The sequence below is a fragment of the Beta vulgaris genome, chromosome 5 (genome assembly GCF_026745355.1).
Source record: "Beta vulgaris subsp. vulgaris cultivar EL10 chromosome 5, EL10.2, whole genome shotgun sequence".
Classification (NCBI taxonomy): Eukaryota; Viridiplantae; Streptophyta; class Magnoliopsida; order Caryophyllales; family Amaranthaceae; genus Beta; species Beta vulgaris.
Genome location: NC_079206.1, coordinates 18,440,854 through 18,463,887, shown reverse-complemented (window position 1 = coordinate 18,463,887; position 23,034 = coordinate 18,440,854). Strand labels below are relative to the sequence as shown.

At 33.7% G+C, this 23,034-nt stretch overlaps 1 long non-coding RNA gene across 8 annotated transcripts; it reads right to left on the bottom strand.

Annotated features, from left to right (window-relative positions):
• Positions 1-903: 903 nt before the first annotated feature.
• On the bottom strand, positions 904-8,428 carry LOC125497549 (uncharacterized). 8 transcript variants are annotated; one of them, XR_008969378.1, is made up of 5 exons: positions 5,506-8,422; positions 5,189-5,423; positions 4,814-4,927; positions 1,769-1,867; positions 904-1,214 (listed from the first exon to the last, which is right to left on the bottom strand). It is a non-coding gene; the product is annotated as an uncharacterized LOC125497549 (long non-coding RNA). The 8 variants fall into 8 exon arrangements; XR_008969379.1 differs by having other exon boundaries at positions 2,954-5,423; positions 5,506-8,428; XR_008969377.1 differs by having other exon boundaries at positions 1,769-4,927; positions 5,506-8,428.
• Between the last annotated feature and the right edge of the window lie 14,606 nt (positions 8,429-23,034).

Sequence of the window (23,034 nt, the reverse complement as noted above, 5' to 3'; positions counted from 1 at the left end):
CATTCTATCCTCAAATATAACCTAAGCCGTTAGATATAATCCAACGGTTGAAAGACTACCCCCAAATAATTATCCCTTATAAAAGCTAACACTCTAACTTATTAAAAAGTAAAGTTAATAAGTTAACTGTTAACAAGTAACAATCATAAGTAAATAGGCTAACAAGTACTTATTAGATAGTAAATAGTTAAAAAATCATATGATAACTTAACACTTAGTGAGTTAATTTCTTAGACTTATAATAACTAGTAACCCTTTGAATTATTAATTGTTGCCAAGTTCATAAATAATTATTAATATATTGATAAAGTGATAAGACATTAAATGTTAATATAAGATTATTTAAGTCGATCATTTAAGTTAAATTTACTACAAAACTCAAATCATCTAATTGAATTGAAAAAAGATGTTATTAGATAAGATTAATGGATATATCAATATAAGTTATAAGATTATTTAAGTTAATTGCACTACTACAAAAAAAAAAGGCCTAGGAAATCGATTGAAAATGGCCTAGGATATCAGACTATAACACATCTTCATCTCACAGGTGTCCTAGGTTAAGAGACCGATTATAATGCCTGATTTCTTTAGTTATTTAAGAGACCAGTTGACAAGGTAAAACCAATCTCTTAGATAAGTATATATATAATATGTAAAGAAGTTAGGAGATCATTTGACATTAAAAATCATTCTCCTTACGTTACCCTTTGAAACCATTTATTAACTACAACCAGTTTCTTAGGTCTATCTACGTTTTTTTTTTGAAGTAAAATGTTACAATATACATACATAATCATGTATTTGCGGCTCCTTGTATATACGCTTTTTTTAATAAAATAATTTATTTTTAAATTTTTTTTGACAGATTTGTATAATAATTTATAAATAGCCACAATAATATTATTTAATATAAATTCTTGCCTTCTTTATTCATGTCAAAACAATACTTTCTATATTTAATTTATATACAAAACCAATTTTATTCAAAGCATCAATTTCTTCTCATAATGTCTTAATATAAAGTTTCTATAATCTAATGCTAGCTACTAAATTTAAAATTCTAAAATAATCAAATAATATGTACAATTTAAACTTGATCATCGTCTTCAATCTCCATCATCTTGTGTTTGATTGTTTAAATAATTCACCCACGTATCTTTTAGATCGTCAATAATCTCTTGGGAATAAATGCTAGGAATCCCTGGAAAGTACTACAAAATAATTTCAGATAATTATAATTAAAATTAGTATAAATATGTATTTTATAAGTTTCAAGAGCAAGTTAGATAATGATTTAGCTCCTATTTCATATCATATAGGCTAGCTCCTAACTCATATCATGTAAAGGTATTAGCTCCTAATTCATGATGGAAGGTAGTCTAACAGTTCTACCTCACATCTGATGTGCTTCAAACACATTATGGATCACCAATTCAATAAAGACAAAAAAAAAATGTCTTTAACGTCAATAATCATATCACAAAACCAACTTCTTAAATAATCTCATTGTTTCGAAAACCAACACATACAGAGATAACAAGGTAAGAGCATGAATGACTCAAGTGACATGCGGGTCATATGTACATAAAAGATAAAGAACATCAACTATGTGTGCACAAACTTTACATAACAGACTTTTAATTGTGTTTTTTTAAAAAAAATGCAATTGTAAATGAAGTATGAGCAACAGTAACATTCTTCTCGTTCCTCACAAATATTCTTCAATCCCAAAAAATTATTAGATGTTAATGAGTGACGAAGTTACCTTATCAGGAATTAATTGTCGTCCACTTGCTATAGTTTCAATCATGTAACGACAAACATAATAGCCACAATCCTTGGAGCCCAGAGCTTGACGAGGACACTGTCATGAAAAAGTTCGAATAAATCAACAACTGACATAACTATTTCAATTCAAATGTGTCATTACATATAATATATTTTTAGATATATTATTAGTTTATTACTCAGACCTGTATTTTGTTCCACCTTAGAGGATTCTTTTTTTCAATTACTTGGTATCCTTCGATGAACCATGCTAAATTTTACAATACCTCTAAGAAATTTTCACTTAATTAGATGAAGACATTGATAATAGGATAACTGTAAATATTAATATACTATGATTAGGTCACATACTCATTGATCCGTTCAGCAAATTCACGTATATAGAGAAGAAATGAATATATCAAGTGTACAGGATAGGAGGGAAGCTGTCCTCAATAGTAGTATCTATAATAGCATAAGCCAATTCCTTTAGATCTCCCCAACTGAGCAATTCTTTAAAATCCACGCAAGCTTCGCCCACAATATATATATATCCTTGTCTAGCAGTCGCGCAGATAATCTCTATTCTATATGTTTAGATGGATAGGGAACCAAAAAATGAGAAAAAGTAAAAAAGAGGGGAAAAAAGAGAGTGGTAACTAACTACTACTATATTTCAGTGTTGTTGCCAAGTATGAAAGATATGGAACACTGTTAGTGCTGTTATCGGGATACCAAAACATTAAGAGAAGTGCATACCATGGTTTGTTACAAGAAAAAATAAATATTAAGAAACTTAAATATCATGTAGCAGCAGCTAAAAAATCAACATTTGCACCCATAGACTCCAGATGCCACCAACATGACATATGTCATATGGCAACAAGTCTGACTTCACTTTTGAGTCCCCTGCATGACTAGTTTAGTTAGCTATACTACAAAATGTCCACAACAAATGTAAAAGGGTGGGTTCAACCAGGTATACAATGCTTATAAACAAGACTCCCTTCTTGAAACTACAGTATAATGATGTGAAGCTTCCTGGTTTTGGACCACTAAATAGGGGAAGGAAATGAAACACAAAGGTTCACATTCTCCATAGAAATGCGAGCTTGGAATCTTAACACTTCGGACCATGTTTCATATAGATGATCAATAGATAATAGATAGAGAGGAATGTTACCGGATGCAAGGGAAAGGATATGAATATCTGGAGCTCTAAAACCCAGCAAACGGCAGAATGCATAACAACTTTTGAGAGCAAAATATCCCTTTCTAAACAATAAGCCACTCTCCCACAACAAAATCTTCGTGGAGATCATCCGACGGGGTAAAAAAATGATTGATCTACATAGAAATATATGGCTTCGATGTATTAAGATTAGAAAGACTATATGTGGCAAGTTCGCTTTGAAATGACAAAGCAAAGCTATCTTCATCATTAGTTGCACCCATCACCATTACCATTAGAATTCAAGTTTAGCAAAAAATCTTATTAAGTGGCATCTAGATAGAATTCCAAGATAACTCCACCAAGTCCGAAGCAATATTGCCTTTAATCCTTTGCAATGCTCATTTATGGTCTTCGTAAGTTTATCCCATACACACTTTATGCCGACAATAACAAATACACTACTACTTTTAGCAAAGTATCACTCAGCTCGTGTCTAGAATATGTTAAACAAATTTCTCTAGTAAAAACTTCAATACATATATTGCTTAATTATTAATTATGAATAGAGCTTCAACATCATATCTTTTGATGAGAATACTGCTAATAATAAGGTCGACCAACTACAAGAAGCCAATACATCGCTAAAACTGATTCCTATTTTCTTTTTCTGTGAGAAGGTCTACAGTCTCATCATGGATGAAACTCCGGTTAATCTCGACATTTCACAAGAACTAATCTTAACTATCTATAAATTTTTCCCTAGTTTTGCATTATAGGGGCCGTGGGCCACGGATGATGCTAAAGGGAGTGAATTGGACCTAAGCAAACAACAGATGAATAAAAAGTCAGCCATTATCATAGAATGTGGATTTAAGTTTAATATATAGGCCATGTTTATCAATATTTCAATCTGTCAAAAATTTGAAGGGCACTTACTCTTTAAGTTTCTAGTTTTTCGTTCTTAGTAGCTACATCCATTTCACAGTTTAAACTTAACCATATTCACATAACTTCCTCTATTAACCTACATCCATTTCTGAACATTAAGATCAAACTTCAATACAAAAGGTCCCTTTTCACTTCAATAGGAATACCGAAGATGTCATGCCCATTTTCCACAACCAAATCTAGCAATTGAAAGACATGATTAATGCAGTATTAGCACAAGAAAATTTCATGCTCAGGAAATTGATGCTATATCTATTTATCTATCACGGTCAAGTCCAAAAGAGATTTTTACTCATGCAACACAAGTCAAAGCAAAAATTACTTCCTTGGAGACTGCATTAACTCCACTTGAAGAAATAATACAACTTTCTGACAAGACTAGGATTTTTAAAGAGACATGGTAATTTCCAACTAGATGCCATACAGGTTCCTGCCAAAGGTGAAGGAAATGTAACTTAGACTGGCTCATGAGAGGAATAATGAACGAGTGACTGCACAATTGAAGCTTCTCCGTCCCCTTCATCCTCTTGCCAATTTTCTTCTCTATCAAACTACTCTTTCGTTAATTTTAAGTGTATACAATGATACTCGTTTCTTCCACTAGGTAGCATAACCAAGTTCTAACTGTTGTCATTGAAACAACCAAATAATTGATATATTGAGCTAATTATTCATAGCAAATGTGGAAAAGTAAAACATATAGGAATATATTGATTATACTACTAGCATATTGCAATCCTGTTTCCACTCTACGTTATGAAGTGCTCGAGAAGTTGGTAATACTGAACGCAACCTTCCCCACTAAGAATAAGGTTTTTGACACCAAGGAAGTTCTCTCACAAAGACATTAATCCCACCAAGAATACAGAAGTAATTCTAGGAAGAATACTTAAATATGCCATATCTATTCTTTCGCCATACCTGAGAGAAATTAACAATTACAGGAATAATGTGTACCAATGCAATCTTGAGTCTCCAAAAGCTTTCCAAGGGCTGCACAACCTTCAACGGCTAATAGACGAACAGAATCCTGATCTAAAACAAAGATGTCTAGTTTAATAGCAATAAAGGTAACCGATTTTACTATAACCGGTTTTATGTAAGTTAAAGAGAGCAAAGCTTTAGTCATACTCGATCCATATATGACTAAAAGTTTAGAACAAGCACCTCACAGAAAAAGAATCTATCATTTCTAGACTTATCGATTGTACTGTACAATTGTTACAGGCTCTGCAAGTGAAAACTAGTTTCATATATATCAAAATCTAGAAATATTGTGCAATAAAGTGAAAATACCATCTTGTGTGAGATCCAGAAATATAGACATGATGTCAGCCTTCAAATAGGCGGCTGTAAATTTGCCAAGATTGCTGGCTACTGATCTTCTCACCATAGGCATGTCATCTTGACACAATTGGCTGTACATTGTTCTTAACTCAACATTAATGTTTTCTGGAGCGCTTGGGTAAGCAATATAGAATAAGCCACATGAAGAAACACGAGCAGTAAACCACTCACCAGAAGCCAACCTCTGATATTGAATATTAGATATAAGCGAAAGAGAAAAATGAAGTGGTAGAACAATAGGAAGTAGATAAGAGGGGAAATGTAACCTTAAGCATAGGAAAATATGATTGAAAAAGATCATATTTCTTCATCTGTGAAGTAATAGTGTAAAGCGAGTTGACGATTTTGTCCCTTACACAAGTCTCTTCAACAATGCATAAGGTCTCCAAGGGAGGAAGCAAAATAGTAGCACGGTCGACGCCGCCAACATAGGGAATAAATAGTCCCATCTCTTGGGCCATTGCATTACTGTCAAGCTTCAACTATCAAATTTAAGGATACCAGTCACTATCCTAACTAGCAAACAGAAAGACAGGAGAAAAAGATAAAACATCTCAGTCCGCTTTGTGAACCATGAACAACACTGCATACTCTTAGACAATCTTACGCTTACTCTTAATCTGAAAATGAGAGACATGCTGGCTTCTTACTCTTACACAATCTTACTCTTACTCTTAATCTGAAAATGAGAAGCAATAGAATTTTGCAAACTACTTTTCACATCAATATTTATTTCAACACGATACTGAGATTTCACAAAATAAACAACCTTCGATTTTATGCAATAGCTTGTTATTTTCAGCCTATCAGCTTCTTACCTCTACCAGAAATTTAGCTAAGTGAAAACTGAAAAACAACAGAAATTTGCAAACTGCTTTTCACAATTAATGTATCATATTACAAAATGTTGAGACAACAAGATCTCTTCTAAACAGAACATGACCACGTTATTATATATTTAGGATATCCCCTTAAGTTTCATTATGAAACAATAAGCAAATATCAAGTGCTCTTAGAAAGGCTTTTTCTCTATGGCCCCATAATACAAACACATATAAGAAGTCACAAACATGATATGAAGTTGGAGGCAGACCCAGTAATTTAATAAAGCCTACGACGTTCTCGCATGCATAACTAGTAGACACAATTGAATGCAGGATTTCAGAGCAATTGGAGGAAAAAAAATTATCTCCCCCTTCCCCCCATAAAGAAAGGAAAGAAGGGACAAAAATGAAGCAAAAGAGTAATACATAACATACATCCACCAATTCATCTAATCCATTCTCATTAATTATGTTCTGGCTTAAAAGAAAAGGCTCATGTGTTCTTGTAAGAAGTAAGTTGGCTTTTGTTGGATTGTAGTTAATTTTGAAGATTATAGCTATGAAAAGAAGACTTGAAAATAATAAGAATAAGGGGTGTTCCATTTTTATTTTATTTTTTATGTGAAGTAAAACTATTTTACAGTTTGTTTGGTAGAAAGGATTTGGAAGGAAAAGAAAGGAAGTGGAAGGAAATTTATTACTATCCAATGTTTGGTTTATTAAAAAAAAAATTAAGTGAAAGGAAATGGGAGGAATTGGAAGGAAATACTCTTTAATAAAATTTCACTTTCCTTTCCTCCCAAAAGCGGGGAATTCGGAAGGAAAGAGAAAATTTATACCAAACATGAAAATTTAAGGTTTTTTTCCTTTCTCTTCCATTCTTTTCTTTTCTCTTCCCTTCCTTTCTCTTCCCTTTCTTTCCTTTACTAAAAATGAACCAAACACACTGTTAATAATTTAATTCCTTCCCTTTGCTCCTATGAGATCTGACAAGAATATGCTACAGGTCCAAGGCTTTCAAGTCTCAGTTAGAAGGATACAATTTTTAACCCTAATCTCACAACAAGTATCGACCATATCAACAGAAGTTATATTAGAATCATATTCAACATCATTTGTGACGATAAATCAACAACTTTTCCATCAACTAACTAAATAAGAAACCAATCCAATCCTACAATTACTACGCGATTTATTGACATTGAATTTAAATGAATTGAGAACGGTCAATGCAGAATAATGAAATGAAAACCTAAGAATTTCAATTGGATCAGTAAACCAGTCGTATTATAGCAAAAATGAACACGAAATAAAAATGAATCAAATGCGGTTTTATATGAAATTTAACTCTACTATTTCAATTGAATTGCACCAAAAATTAGCGTAAAATAATTGATTGATCTTCCATATAAGATTGAAAAAAAAGCGAGAAAAAAAAAAATCAAAATAAACACAGAAAAAACATCAAATAGATCTAAATCATGAGAAAATAATAATTAAATATAAATAACCAGAAATGCTTACAAATGCGAGTATGCGACAATGGCAGAGTAATTAATATTATCAGTCAAGAACAGAGAGTGAGAAGAAAAGAGTAAGAACGATCGATCGACAAAGTGAGGATCTTATAAGTGATCACCGACACTCCACGCCTCGCCATTGATGAGCTCTCCGGCACCGGCGAAACCAATGACAACCTATTTCAGGATCTGAAAATTCATCATCTAGGTTCTCAGGATTGCTTAAAACTCTCCCAAAGTCGAGATTCAAAGGGTCCAAAGTTTGTGCGATTTGTTTGGATGATCTTTTGGAAGAAGAAATTTGTCAGGTTTTACCGGATTGTAAGCATGTTTTTCACTTAAATAGTTAGAGTAATTAGGTGGAATTGTGATGAGGAAGAAGAGGCAATTAATGGAGTTGGGAGAATTTGGATTATGGGGAGGGTGGTTTACTGATTTGAGGTTTTGGGGAAGAATATTGCATGGTGGTATTGTTTTTTTTTTTTTTTTATAGGAATGCTCAGTATTGTTGCTTTAAGAAGAAAAAAAAAATTTCAAAAAAAATAAATAGCTAGCATGTATTACGTATTTTGAAAATAAATTAAATTAAAATTTTAAATATTTTAAGGAAATCGATTTTATGTACGTGTAGTCTCCTATCACACAACAACTTTATCAATCAGTCTAGTAGTTAAACTTAAGAGATTGGTTTTGAATAATCAATGGTTTAATATGTTTAAGAAACGGGTTCGTAACCCCAACTGGTCTCTTATAGATGGTTTTCTTTGGCCTTTTTTTTCGTAGTAGTGTTGTCTTTATGTGAAATGCATTTTGTAACTAAAAACATCTAATTCAATTGAAACAAGTTGTTACCGGACGAAATCAATAAATTTATCATTGCAAGTCGGTTAGCTAATTCAATGTAATGCTACACTATAGGTTCACTTAAATAAATACAATCAAACTATTACTTAATTAAGTGATAGATTGGTAAATAAGTAACGTTATAAGGAGATTAATTAAAATTAAAAAACTCAATTCACAACTTTAATTTAATAATAATAATTATTATTATTATACTATGCTAATTAATAAACGATTGTTATACTTAAATAATACTAATAATAATTTCAATAAAGAAAATTAAAATTTTAAATTATATTAAAATAATAATTTTTTTGCCTAAGTATTAAAGACTATAAGTTATTAAACCAACAAAAGAATTACTAAAGATTATAAGAATATAAGATTATCAATCCATGTGCTAGGTCATTCTATTTTTCTATTGGCTAAAGAATGATATCATGGATCATGAATTAGAACCATTGATCTGAGAATGATTAAAAAGAGACAAGCTAAAGGAACACAAGGGATTTTTACAAGGAAAAACTCCTTGGGCCCAACAAGAAGAAACAACCTTGGCCACTAGGGATTTTAAACTCAACACTTTCACTAATTAGGCCAAACAACTTTGTTACAACCTAATATTACTCACTACTCAGGGGCCACCCCTTGAGTTGCTAAACTCAAGTTCTTGAATAATTGTTCCCTTAACAGTTGTTCCTCTCAACTTCACTTGAAGTTTTCTCACTTTAACTCGTTTTACTCAAAGCTTATCTCTTACGAAACTTCACTCAAAGTCCCCTTACCTCCAAAACCAAAATTACAATGATCAATAATAGCTTAGTGGAATAGAGTAAGAAAGTGAAGAACAAATGGCTTTTATGAGAGAATGAAGGCACATACACTTTACTTAGTAAGCTCACTAAATCACTAGTCAAACGCAAATTGTAACTTAATTAGACATTAGTATTTATAGCAGTGATAACTTAGAACGTGGGACTAGATCATATATTAGTGGTAAAAATATTTTCCCATGATGTTCCTTAACTAGAGGAACATGTTCCTCTTTGAAACCAATGATCTCCATAATCTCTGTTAAACGTGGGTTATGGATCTTTTACTGCTTCCTGAAATTTAGCAATCACTTAGGCAATAAATCAAAATTTTGATTTAATTAAAAAATATTTTGATTAATAAAATCGAAATAAAATCCTTTTACCAAAATATTATCTTTAAAAATAATTTCCTAAAAAACTATAAAGGATTTTTATCATCTTATAAAAATAAAATCTTTTCCTTAAAAAGATATTCCTTAAATTCTTATTTTTAGTTAAATAAAACGACTTCCTAGAATCTAAGCATAAATCACTCACACGACATTATCAATCGTTGTACTGCTTCATCATATATCTAAATACCTGTTAATAATTAGTTCCTTTAACTTAATATGACAATGCCAGTTCATTTGTTCCTTACAAACGAACAGATGCTCATTCTCATTCTAAATTGCCATAGTTCCTTACCATTTTTACTCGTTCCTTTATGTTGGAACTAGAAACAAAAAGTCTCGTTTTGGCCTTCTTGGTCCAATGCTTCTCCAGTACCAATTCTTTGAGCATCTTCACTTAGTCTTTAAGATCCAACTTAATTTCTTCTTTGATTTAGTATTCTCTTTGCAGCTTTTGGTGATACCTTGAAAATTCATTCACTTAACAACTTGTTCGTTTAATACTTAGTTTGTATCTTTGTTCCTTTGTCATCACCAAAACTAGGGTTTAACAAAATTCACAAAACCACCAAAGAAAATTATAGATCCCAAAAAACCAATTTGTTGATGTAAATGCGGTCGGGTAGGTCATAAGGCTAATGAATGTGACTTAAAACAAAAGGTCAATGAATTATGTTGTCATGATTCAAACCTTCAACAAAAAAATTTAGCCTTATGTTCACTAGAAAATTCCTCATATCATAACCTTATGGACCATAGTGAAAATAATCTACTTCAAATAAAATCAGATAATGAGTCTACTTCTTGTTGTTCAAATGAGTCAGCCCCAATTTGTCAAAAGGATGCTGTAATAATATTTCTTCAATTTCAAAAGATTTATTTTCATAAAAAGTTACTTTTTTACTAATTAATTATTTTCCAATATTATTTACTCTTAATTATTTCAGAAGCTGAAAACTCTACTATCTTCTAGTTCCAAGAAATAACCAAAAACTTATATTTCACTAAAAAAAGAAAAATCCATACACAAGGAGTTCAAGATTTACTCAACAAACTTTCCCCACACTACAAAAGACTTATCACAAAACCTCACTCAAACAACCGAAAGCCATACTCTACCTACAATACGTAAAACAATTTTCCAAGCTCTTCATACTTGAACTAATCATCCATATATATCAGCTTCCAACCGATATACAAGAAACCATCATCAACAAAGTGAAGCAAGAAAATTTAAACACATGGCATATCACTTTCCTATCATCAGGAAAGAAAAATATCCCCAAATAGCATTTGGCGAACATGGGGACGGTCTGTATCAATTACTATTTGCATATAACCAAACTGTAGGATTTTTTCCTATCCACGAGAGATCTTCAGAAGACTAATCCATATTTTCAAACATATATGGCTTAATAAGGAAATTCAACAAAGTAATTTTTAAAAAAGTTTACAAAACTTCAATAATGTATTATGTTCAAAGGAGAGAATGGATATATGAAGAAATCATCTGCGCCAATATAGAAATGGCGAACAACAAGATCAAACCAACTCTCTACTTCATATTGATTAATATAGTAAAATATGATAATTACGCTAGTGATTCAGCTGTCGTACATCCCACTCAAGCAAGAGCATACGGTTTTTTCTACATCATCCGAAAAATTGAAGAATTAATCAGACGATCTTAACAAGATGCAATTACTATTATTCATTTTGGAAACACAATAGTTGCTTTCCCTACATGGCTATACAAGAATATTTTATTACTGGCTTTAACCACCCTAAACGACTGGATCCATATATATCTCAACTAAAATCTGGAAGATTTTTATCTCCCGAAGGCAAAATTATCTTTTTCAAATTATATGAAAATAGCCGCAGGATCTTTCTGGCAAAAAACTAGCACAATAAAAATTAAAAAGATCCCACCAAGTGATTATCACTTAGGCAAAGAAAATGGACATATTTTACTAAGGTTTTCAATGCAAGTACTCAAATGTTGACACATCAAAATCAAATACCAGGTGTACCACCTGAATATCGGATGAATCCAAAGTACATCACTAATGCATAAAACAACAAAATTCCAATCACATAAAAGACAAAAGCTACAAAAGGCCAAGCATCCATGCACTTCATCACCCGATGTTTATCAGCAAGGAAATACATCTTCTCAAATAAAAACAGAATCCTCAATTACATGAAAAGCAAAGGATGCAATGATGCAGTGATATATTGTTGTTGCACACTCATCAAAATAGTAAACCTCATCAATTCCAAGCGGCACAGTCTATCAGAAATAGTTCAAATAACTCCAAAAACATGTATTACATAAGGATTATATCACTCCGTAGAATAACAAGTATCTCATATCAAGTTTTGACAGAGCAACATTTTCATACTAAGTTAGCGAGATCAAAATTCTATACAAAAGCCTTACGCTCAAAATAGTTATTACTCATATTACTCAATCTTTCTAAAAGTGCAATCAAGTTCAATCAAAGTAATTTATTATTCAAATATGTGTTTCAATATTACTGTTTTAAATATTTGTGCGTATTTTCTTTGTACACTAATTAATTTGATATTGATAAATCATCTTTTAGAATTCAGATATAAATCTTGTTAATCTTATTTTCAAAAATCAGTAAATTTTTAACGAGATTAATTACCTCTCAAACAATCCCCTTTCGCTATATAATTAGTATATGAGACGATTCTAAAAACTGTCCAGTCTTGGGTCAGTCCTGGCTAAAATTTAGAAAAAGTAACATAAAGCACGGGCCAGTCTCGCATGGCCAGTGGGCCGTGCCATGATGTGGGTGAAATTATCTGATTTCATGCATTACACACTACTAATAGGCTGGTGCTAGACCCACCATTGCCAAAGCCCCACCGCAGCACAGCATGTGCCCAAGTCTTTTGACGACCAATTTCAAGATATCGGAGAACGCTTTCAAGATCATCTCTGTTTGGACTATGGACCCTGTCGCTTTTACATAATCGCGTTCCAACTTCCAAATATACAACCCAAACCCTTGCTTACCATGACACTAGAGCTGTCAATTCAGTTACTCGAATCGGGTTCAGGTCGGGTCATCTCAGGTTTCAGGTCATGTTCGGTCAGGTCATGTCAGGTCATTCAATCAAATAGGTCGGGTGCAGGTCGGGACCGGTCATAATTCGGTCAGGTTTGCCTCAGTTCATTTCTTCTTTCAGGTTCGGTCGGGTTTCGCGCGATAAAATTTCGGGACAGGTCATCTTTCGTGATCATATGGTGTCGGGTCGGGTTTATTGCAGGTTTGTACCGGGTGCTTTCAAGTTCAGGTCATGCGTGGGTCGGATATTTATCGGGTCAGGACAATAGCGGTTTGGGTCAGTTTCGAGTCGAATTCAGGTTGGTAGTTATCGGGTTGTATCATACTTGATTTCAGGTCACTTTCAGGCCGCTTCGAGCATGGAACATGTCATGAATTTTGTGTGGCGTTGCTTCAAAATTTTGTAATTATTTAAGATGTCATTGAAAAATCAATGCTTAATTAGTTCATATATACTAATTATACTACACTTAGAGCAAGAAATTTTAAGGGTTGAACATGCTATTATCACTCTAAATTTTAACATACTAATGAACACAAGTATGTGGAGGTTACAACAACTTTATTTGTTAGAAGTCAAAATTTTGAGGGTTGAGCCAAATTTTATTGGTTGAATAAATTCGAGTGATAATAGCATCACTAATATGCAACATGGTGTTTACTTCTAATGTGGAATCCACTAATATTACAACTAATGTGCGTGAATTACATTGTGGATAGATGTAGTCCAATTTGTAAGAGCCCACAAAAGGCACATCATGATAAATCTCTGTTTTATGTGATCACAAAGCAATTAAGTCTATGCTTTGATTTTTTAGGGGGCCTTGAACCTGTATTAAGTCAATGCTGAAGTTCTCCATTGTTATTCTGCATACTATTTAATTTTCTGCTAACTTGTAAGTTGGTGTTGAGTTTTGGTGTTTAGAATTGTTACTTTATTAGTAAAACTCTCTTTTGTAGTTAAGGCTACATTAACATAATTACTGATCGAAGAATATGTGAAATGCAGGGGATATTCCTATGTTGAACCCTAGTTTTGATAATGACAAAGAAACAAAGGAACAAACTAAGTAGTGAACTAATGAATTATTTAAGTGTATGGTGTTTAAGGTATCAATGCAAGGAACTGGGAGAATAGAAAGTCAATGAAGAAGTCAAGAGAGGATTTCAAAGGCTAAGTAAAGAAGTTTCTATGTTGATACTGGAGCAAGCATTGGATCAAGAATAATAGAAGCTAGGCGTTTTATTTTCTAGTTCCAATGTAAAGGAACAAAGAAAGAATGGTAAGGAACTGTTGAGAATGAGCGTTTGTTCCTTTGTAAGGAACAAACTAAGTGGCACTTAGCAAATATGTTAAAGGAACTGAACTAATAAAGGAACTAGACTTAGGCGTGTATTAGTGTAACGGTTAAATAGATAATGGAGTAAGTCATGCCTAGATTATAGGAAATTAGTTATTTCTAATTTCAAATGATAAAATCAGTTTTAAAAAAGAAAATCTGTTTTGGAAAAGATTTATTTTTCGGAAAATAAGAAAATAAATATCCGGTTGTTAGAAAGATTTATTTCAAAGATATTATTTTCTTAAAGATTAGAAATTCAGTTTAAAGATAAAAAGAGTTTATAAAAACTGATTTTCGGAAATGCTCAAGGAACTCCTATTATTAGGAGTAATGGCTGCATTTTATCCACGTTCATTTATAGTTCATGGATCATGGGACATGATGTAAAACGTGTTCCTTAGGGGAAGGAACATCATGGGTAAATGGATAAAACGTGTACTCTAACATTAATCCACGTTCTTCATGATTAACACTATAAATATAGAAGTCTAGATAAGTTCCAAATTGTGTCTGACTAAGTAATTAAGTGAGTTTAACTTATTAAGTGTCAGTGCCTTCATTCTCTCATAATAGCCATTTGTTCTTTGCCTTCTTACTCTAATTCCACTAAGCTTATTTCGATCAATTGTATTTTGGTTTTTGGGGTAAGGGAACTTTGAGTGAAGTTCTGTAAGAGAAAGGCTTTGAGTGAAGCTTGTATGTGTGAGAAAACTTCGAGTGAAGTTGAGAGGAACTGCTGTTAAGGGAACAGTGGTTCAGGAACTTGAGTTTAGGAACTCAAGGTTGGGTCGAGTTAGAATTAGGTTGTAACAGAGTTGTTTGGCCAATTAGTGAAAGTGTTGATTTAAAATCCCTAGTGGTCGAGGTTGTTTCTTCTTGTTGGGCCCAAGAAGTTTTTCCTCGTAAAAATCCCTTGTGTTCCTTTAGCTTGTTTATTCGTTTAAGTTTTAATTTCCGCAAAAAGTTACGTTTATTTCTACACCTACAATTCACCCCCCTCTTGTAGTGTTCCTAGGGAAATAACAATTGGTATCAGAGCTAGAACTCACGTAAGATAGGAAACCCTATTGAGAAAAAGATCCAAGGAACAATGAATACCACCGAGAAACTTGAAGAAGGTTATTCCACTCAAAGGCCTCCTATGTTCAATGGGAAGTACTACAACTATTGGAAGAACCGCATGGAGATATTCATCAAGGCTGAAAACTATCAGGTATGGAGAGTCATTGAAGTTGGTGATTTCGAAGTCACAACTACAAATGACAAAAATGAGGTAACTCTTAAACCTCCTCTCTGATTATGACAAATCTGATTTTGAAAAAATGGAAGTAAATGCCATGGCTATTAAATTATTGCATTGTGGACTTGGACCCCATGAACATAATAGGATCATGGGATGCAAATCCGCAAAGCAAATATGGGATTTACTAGAAGTAACCCACGAAGGAACTAATGAAGTTAAAAGATCGAAAATTGATTTACTTATGAATCAATATGAACTGTTCTGCATGAAATCCAAAGAAAGCATCCGAGACATGTTTACTCGTTTTACTAACATATAAATGAGTTGGCTTCTCTTGGAAAGTTTATTTCATCTGAGGAACAGGTTCGAAAGGTTCTTAGGAGTTTTCCTAAGGACAGATGGATGGCTAAAGTCACTGCTCTTCAAGAAACAAAAGACTTCACTAAGTTCAACTTAGAACAGCTGGCAGGGTCACTTATGACTCATGAGCTTCACCTTGATACTGAATATGGTGAAAGCTCCAAATCAAAATCAATTGCTCTCAAAGCAGATGATGAAGATGATTCGGACTCAGAAGAAGAAGAAGCAGCCCTCATGGTTCGAAAATTTCGAAAGATGTACAGGAACATGAAGAATGGAAACTTCAAAGGTAAAACTAAGAAATTTTCTAACAAAGCTGCTTGTCATAAATGTGGAAGTACAGATCACTTCATCAAGGAATGTCCTCTTTGGGAAAATGACAAAACCAAAGAAAGGAACAAGGAACGCTTTGCTGAAAGGAACAAAGAATCAAAAGCACCTTTCTCTAAGGCAAATGTGCGCAAAGCTATGATAGCTGCTTGGGGAGATTCAGAGACGGAAGAAGAAGAGGAACAACCAACTGAAGAAACAGCAAACCTTTGCCTCATGGCAAACACTGACGAAAAAGAAGATGAAGAAAAAATTGAGGTAAGTCAACATGGACTTGAGTCAGAACTAGATGGTAAAACTAGGACTGAAATATATGATCTTCTTTATGATGCAATTCTTGAATGTAGAGATGAACGTGAAAAACGTGAACAAACGGAACAAGCCTTAAAGTTTGCAAGGAACACATAGAATGGCTTAAGAAAATGAGAACAATGTTCGAAACATGAATTTTTGATTTTTTGATAAAAACTTAAAATCAAAGAATTTATAAGTTTAAAAATGAAAATTATCTAATTAATTTAGAGATTTCACACTTGAAAATTTGTCCCTGTTCTGAGTTCCTTTGATATAAGATCAACCCCTTTGAAAGGATACAGATCTGAGATTAAAAAATAAATAAAGAGAAAAATTATTTTAAAGGAACAGATCTGTAATCTTAAAAAGGAACTGTTGTCGCAAGGAACAGAGGCAAAATCATGAAAGTTCCTAAGTGGATTGAGAAACCACAGACCAAAAGGAAGGAAGGTCTTGGTTTTGAAAACTACAAGAAAAGGAACAAGACAAAGAAATATGTTGATCTACCTAGTGAAATTCTGTATGTATTGTGGCAAGGTAGGTCATTACATAAATCAATGTCAATTAAAATCTGAATGATTGGGAAAAATGTGACAATAAGTAAGAAAAAATGGGTTGTCAAAACAAATCCTAGTCAAGAACAGGAACCCACGAAAGATGGGGTTCCTTCAACTAACACTAGTTGATTTTTGCAGGTTGGAGTGAGGGGGAACAACACTGGTATCTCGATAGTGGTTGTTCCAAGCACATGACAGGAGACAAAACGAAGTTTCTCTCACTCACAACCTATGAAGGTGGCAGTGTAACATTTGGTGATAATAAGAAAGGTAACATTGTTGCTATGGGTAAGGTCGGTAAGTCACCATTACACTCCATTGAAAATGTATTTTTAGTTGAAGGTCTAAAACATAATCTATTAAGCATTTCTCAATTCTGTGACAAAGGAAATACTGTAAAATTTGATAAAGAAAAATGCTTAATCATCAACATTAAAACTAAGAAGGTTATTTGGAAGGAACAAGGAAAGGGAACACATACATTGTGGATCTAGACCTTGTTCCTCAAATCAATTTAACTTGTCTTAGTGTTATTGAAGATGATTCACTTCTATGGCACAAGCGTCTAGGACATGCTAGCTTTTCATTACTTGAGAAACTTAGATCAAAAGACCTTGTTTTAGGATTACCATCCATAAAATTTCATATTGATCAAGTTTGTGATGCATGTGCACGAGGTAAACAAGTAAGATCCTCTTTCAAATCTAAAACGATTGTAAGTACCACTAAACCATTAGAGTTAATCATATGGACTTATGTGGACCCATGAGAATTCAAAGCAGAAGTGGAAAGAGTATGTACTTGTGATTGTAGATGACTACTCTAGGTACACTTGGGTTATTTTTCTCTCTAGTAAAGATGAAACTTATGATGAGTTCCTTGTCTTTGCTAAAAGAGTTCAAAACCTAAGTGGACATAAAATAATGCACATTAGATCAGATCATGGCAAGGAATTCGAAAATTATAAATTTGATGACCTAAGCAGAGATAATGGCCTAGATCATAATTTTTCTGCCCCTAGAACACCACAACAAAATGGTGTTGTAGAAAGGAAAAATAGAACTTTGGAGGAAATGTCTAGAACCATGTTAATTGCTAGTGAACTTCCAAGGAACTTTTGGGCTGAAGCTGTTAATACTGCTTGTCACATAATTAATCGTGCCATGATGAGACCTATCATTAATAAAACTCCTTATGAACTTTACTTTGGAAAGAAACCAAACATCACCTATTTAGAACATTTGGTGCAAATGTTATGTGCATAATAATGGAAAAGATAATCTTGGAAAATTTGATGCAAGGAGTGATGAAGCAACATTTTTAGGATACTCCTCACATAGTAAAGCTTATAGAGTATATAACAAGAGAACTATGTGTGTTGAAGAAAGCATTCATGTAATCTTTGATGAATCTGACAAACATAATCCAAGCATACAGGTTGATGACTATGAGATAGGGTTAGCACAACCTAGTCAAGGAACACAGATTCACAAGAAGAAGAAGAAGTGAAAGAGGAAAGGAACGAGGAATTGAAAATAATGAATGATGTTCCTGTTCCTCAAGGAGGAGAAGATGCTCCTGTTCCTCTAAATGAAGGAACTGAGTCCACCGAGGCTAACAGAGGAACAACTGAGCAGAGTTCCTCATCCACTCAAGGAACTCATGAGGAACAACATGTTCCTATAAGAGAGTTTCAACCAAAACCTTGGAGATTAAAAAGTCACATCCTGTGGAACTCATAATCAGCGACATATCCAAAGGTACGCAAACTAGATCTCAGTTAAGGAACTTTTGTGCATTTCATGCGTTCCTATCAATGATGGAACCAAGAAATCATGAAGAAGCCTTAACTGACTCTGATTGGATTATGCAATGCAAGCTGAATTAAATGAGTTTGAAAGAAACAAGGTATGGCATCTAGTTCCTTCATCTAAACAACAAAAAGTAATTGGCTTAAAATGGGTGTTTAGAAACAAACTAGATGAATATGGAACCATTGTAAGAAACAAAGCTAGACTTGTAGTAAAAGGTTATAACCAACAAGAAGGAATTGATTATGAAGAAACCTTTGCTCCTGTAGCTAGATTAGAAGCCATTAGAATTTAATTGCATTTGCTGCTTACATGGGATTCAAATTATATCAAATGGATGTTAAGTGTGCATTTTTAAATGGCTATCTAAACGAAGATGTATATGTTGAACAACCCCCTGGTTTGAAAAATAAATCTCCCAAATCATGTCTACAAGCTTGATAAAGCTCTTTATGGTTAAAACAAGCACCTAGATCATGGTATGAGAGATTATCAAAGTTCCTTTTAGAAAACAACTTTAAAAGAGGAAAGGTTGATAAAACCTTGTTCCTAAAATCTAAAGGAACTGATATTTTGCTTGTTCAAATATATGTTGATGACATCATATTCGGAGCTACTAATGAAACATTGTGCAAAGAATTCTCAAGTCTCATGAGCAATGAATTTGAAATGAGTATGATGGGTGAGTTAAATTTCTTTCTTGGACTACAAATCAAACAAACTGAAAAAGGTATAATTGTTCACCAACAAAAATACATAAAGGAACTATTAAAGAAATATGGCCTCGAAAATTCAAAGATAAATCACACTCCTATGGGAACTTCAACTAGATTAGATGAAGACTCCATAGGAACAAGTGTTGATCAAACAAAATATAGAGGAATGATTGGTTCACTTTTGTATCTAACTGCTAGTCGTCCAGACATAGCTTTCAGTGTTGGTTTGTGTGCTAGATTTCAAGCAAATCCAAAGGAGTCTCACCTCACTGCTGTGAAGAGAATTCTTAGATACCTTAAAGGAACAGATGATCTTGGACTCTACTATCCAAGAAGTGATACATTCGAACTAAAAGGATATGCAGATGCAGATTATGCTGGAGATCTTGTAATAGGAAAAGCACCTCAGGTATGGCACAATTCCTTGGTCATAGTTTAGTTTCTTGGAGTACCAAGAAACAAAACACAGTTGCTTTATCCACTGCTGAAGCAGAATATGTAGCTGCTGCTGCATGTTGCTCTCAAATGCTTTGGATAAAACAACAACTTAGTGACTATGGAATAAACTTTGAATGTGTTCCTATTTATTGTGACAATACAAGTGCTATAGTATATCTAAAGATCCAGTGCATCATTCTAGAGTAAAGCATATACATATTAGACATCACTTTTTAAGAGAAAATGTTGAAAAAGGTTTGATTAAACTTGAGTTTTGTCAAACTGATTATCAGATTGCTGATATCCTAACTAAGCCTTTACAGAGATAGATATGAAAAATTAAGGCTTGAGTTAGGTTAATAAAAATTAAGTGATTGTTCCTATGTCAATTCCCCCATGTTTGAATCAATTTGAGTGACTTTGTGTGCTAAAAATAATTGTGTTTAATTGCCTAAGACCATTGCAAATTGGAATGTTGCAAAACATAAACATGAAGTCAAAGAAACAAACAACTCACAAATGTCACATAATACTCCCCTTACTGTTCCTAAGGTCAAGAAACATGCATATATGAAGGAATTGATATGTAGCATTAGTTGTTCCTATAGCACAAGTTCCTTAGCATTTTTTCTTTAAAAATTAAAATTCATAAAAATCCGAAAAATCCGAAAAAATCCAAAATAAGGGGAACCAGTTTAATTAAATCTTGGTTCTTTTTATCTTTCTTTCTTTCTTTTATTTTTATTTTTATTTTTTTGCTTTATTTCTTTCCCGCGTGCATAATTACTATTACATGCAAAACTTCCTTCTTAATTCATCTAAGAAACCGTGTTCCTCTAAACCTTCATCTTCACCAAACCGAAACCTCATCACACCCTTTGATACTCCATAAAAACCTCCAAACCTTCACAAATCATGGCAAAAACTTCAAGAAACTCACCTTTTCCAACACCAAAAACAACCGACACTTCAAAAATGGAAATTTCTTCATCTCCAACTAAAACCCTTGAAACCGACATAATTCAAGAAAACCCCATAGAGGAACAGCAATTAGAATCTCCTAGAAGGAGCATGAGAAGAAAATTGATTGGGGAAGACGATGAAGAAGAAACCCCGGAACAATCTCAGGGGGAAGAAGAAGAAACTGCACCTGTTCCTTCCAAAGGAACTGTTTCTTCGTCTTCCAAGAAAAGGGTCGAACGAAGTGAATCTAGGTATGTTTGGGTTTTGCGTCGATTTAGAATGGGCAATAAAATTGAATTTCTAGAATTAACCTCCATTCTAAAGGAACAAGGCATGGAATTCTTGTTTGAATTCGCCTTTAATAATGCTCTTGTTCCTCTAGCATGGATGAATTTGTGCAAATTTTGTTAATACTAATGGAACTTGCACAACTGAGTTAGAGGAAAGAAAATAAGGTTTAATCAAGCAACTTTAAGCAAAGTATGGGAAGTTCCTTGCAAAGGAACTGATTTGTATTTTAAAAGGAAAGGAACTGTTTCCTTTCCGAATTTTCCTCAAGACAAAATCTTAGAATATTTTGGAGGAACAGCTGGCCAAAACAAACTTAACCATAACCTACTCTCTCCCCTTCACAAAGTACTGTTTAACTTGGTTTGGAGAGCACTCATTCCTCGAACTGAAAAGAGGAATGAAGTGGGTCTCTTGGATATGTGTTACATGTTTTGCTTGGACCACCACATACAAATCAATTTCCCTTCCCTCTTCATTCAACACTTAACCCACTGATTGAGAAAATTGTGTATTGGTACGGTGCCTTGATAACTTCCTTACTTCATCATTTTGAAGTAAGACTTACGGTTGGACCACCATAGGTATCAAACAAGGGAACATCTTGAATGAGAAGACCCTAAATGGACTTGGTTTGTCTGTCCAAGAAGGTGTTCTCATTCAAGGAAGAATGGCTTCCAGTTCCTCAGGAAAAAGAAAACTGCCCAAACTGACTTAGAAGAAGATAATGATGTAATCTTGGATAACCCTGTTCCTAAGCCGGAGGAACCGAAACCTAAGAGGCGCAAACACATTGCCACTAAGCCTAAACCCTCTGTTCCTTGAGAGTGAGAAAGAGCACTCGTCGAAAAATTGCTCCGTTTCTTGTTCCTTCCAACGACGACTCTCCATTAGTCCTTTCGGATAATGAGGAACAGGTACCCTCTACTCTCAAGGAACCTACTCTCCCACCATCTCCCAAACTCTCTGTTCCTTTCACAAAATTACCCTCCATTTCACCTTCGTCCTTCTCTGTTCCTTCAGTTTTGAGCAGTTGAAGGATGAAATAAAAGGCCCAAATCCTTTTGCTTCCACCTCCACAACTCTTCCACCCACACCACCATTTCTTCCTCCCATTTATCACCCTTCACCTTCTGTTTCCATTCCTGGAACAGATGAGCCTTCCACTCAAACCTCTCCAGTTCCTTCACAACATCCCCCATCTGCCTCTAGTTCCAAGGGTAAGGAACAGGAAAATCCGGATGATACTAACTGGGTTAATGAAGTCTGCCTTCCTGCACAACATATGATAAAATTTTACAATCATCTTCATTGGACTTTGGATGCCAAAACTGATACTATGATAAGTCTTATGAAGAATTGAGTGATACCGTGGTTGCGCAGCAAAAGAAGATGGATCTATGGCTGCCTTGGAGGAGCTGAAGGAACAGGTTGACTAATCATGGGGTGGTGATGAAAAATTGGAGGATGTGGTTGAAAAAGTAATGTTGAGGAACACCATTCCCCTTCCCTTTCTTAGTTTCTTTTATTGTTGTTTTGTTCCTGTTTCTTTCATCAAGGAACACAACTTTTGTTTCTTCCTTTTTCTTTTCTTTCTTTTTTTTGTTATGGAACAAGTGCTATATAATCAATGACTTTTGCTATATTGTCTATGTTTCTAAATGATTTGCATAATTTCTTCCTTGGAATGGCTAGTATTATGTGATTGATGTTTGAGCAAGTTTACTCTTTGATTTTCTAACTTAACCACTAATGGTGCTTGCATATTGGTCTTAAGGTGTTAAATCAATTCATCAATTCATGCAGAGTCTATTCTTTTTGAGGATGACAAAGGGGGAAAAGGATTTAAGGAACAAACTGTACATAAACTTAAAAAAAATAAAATTTGAAAAAATTAAAAAAAATTGAATAAGGTAAATGAAAAATCGAAAATAGGTTAAGGTAAATAAAAATCAAA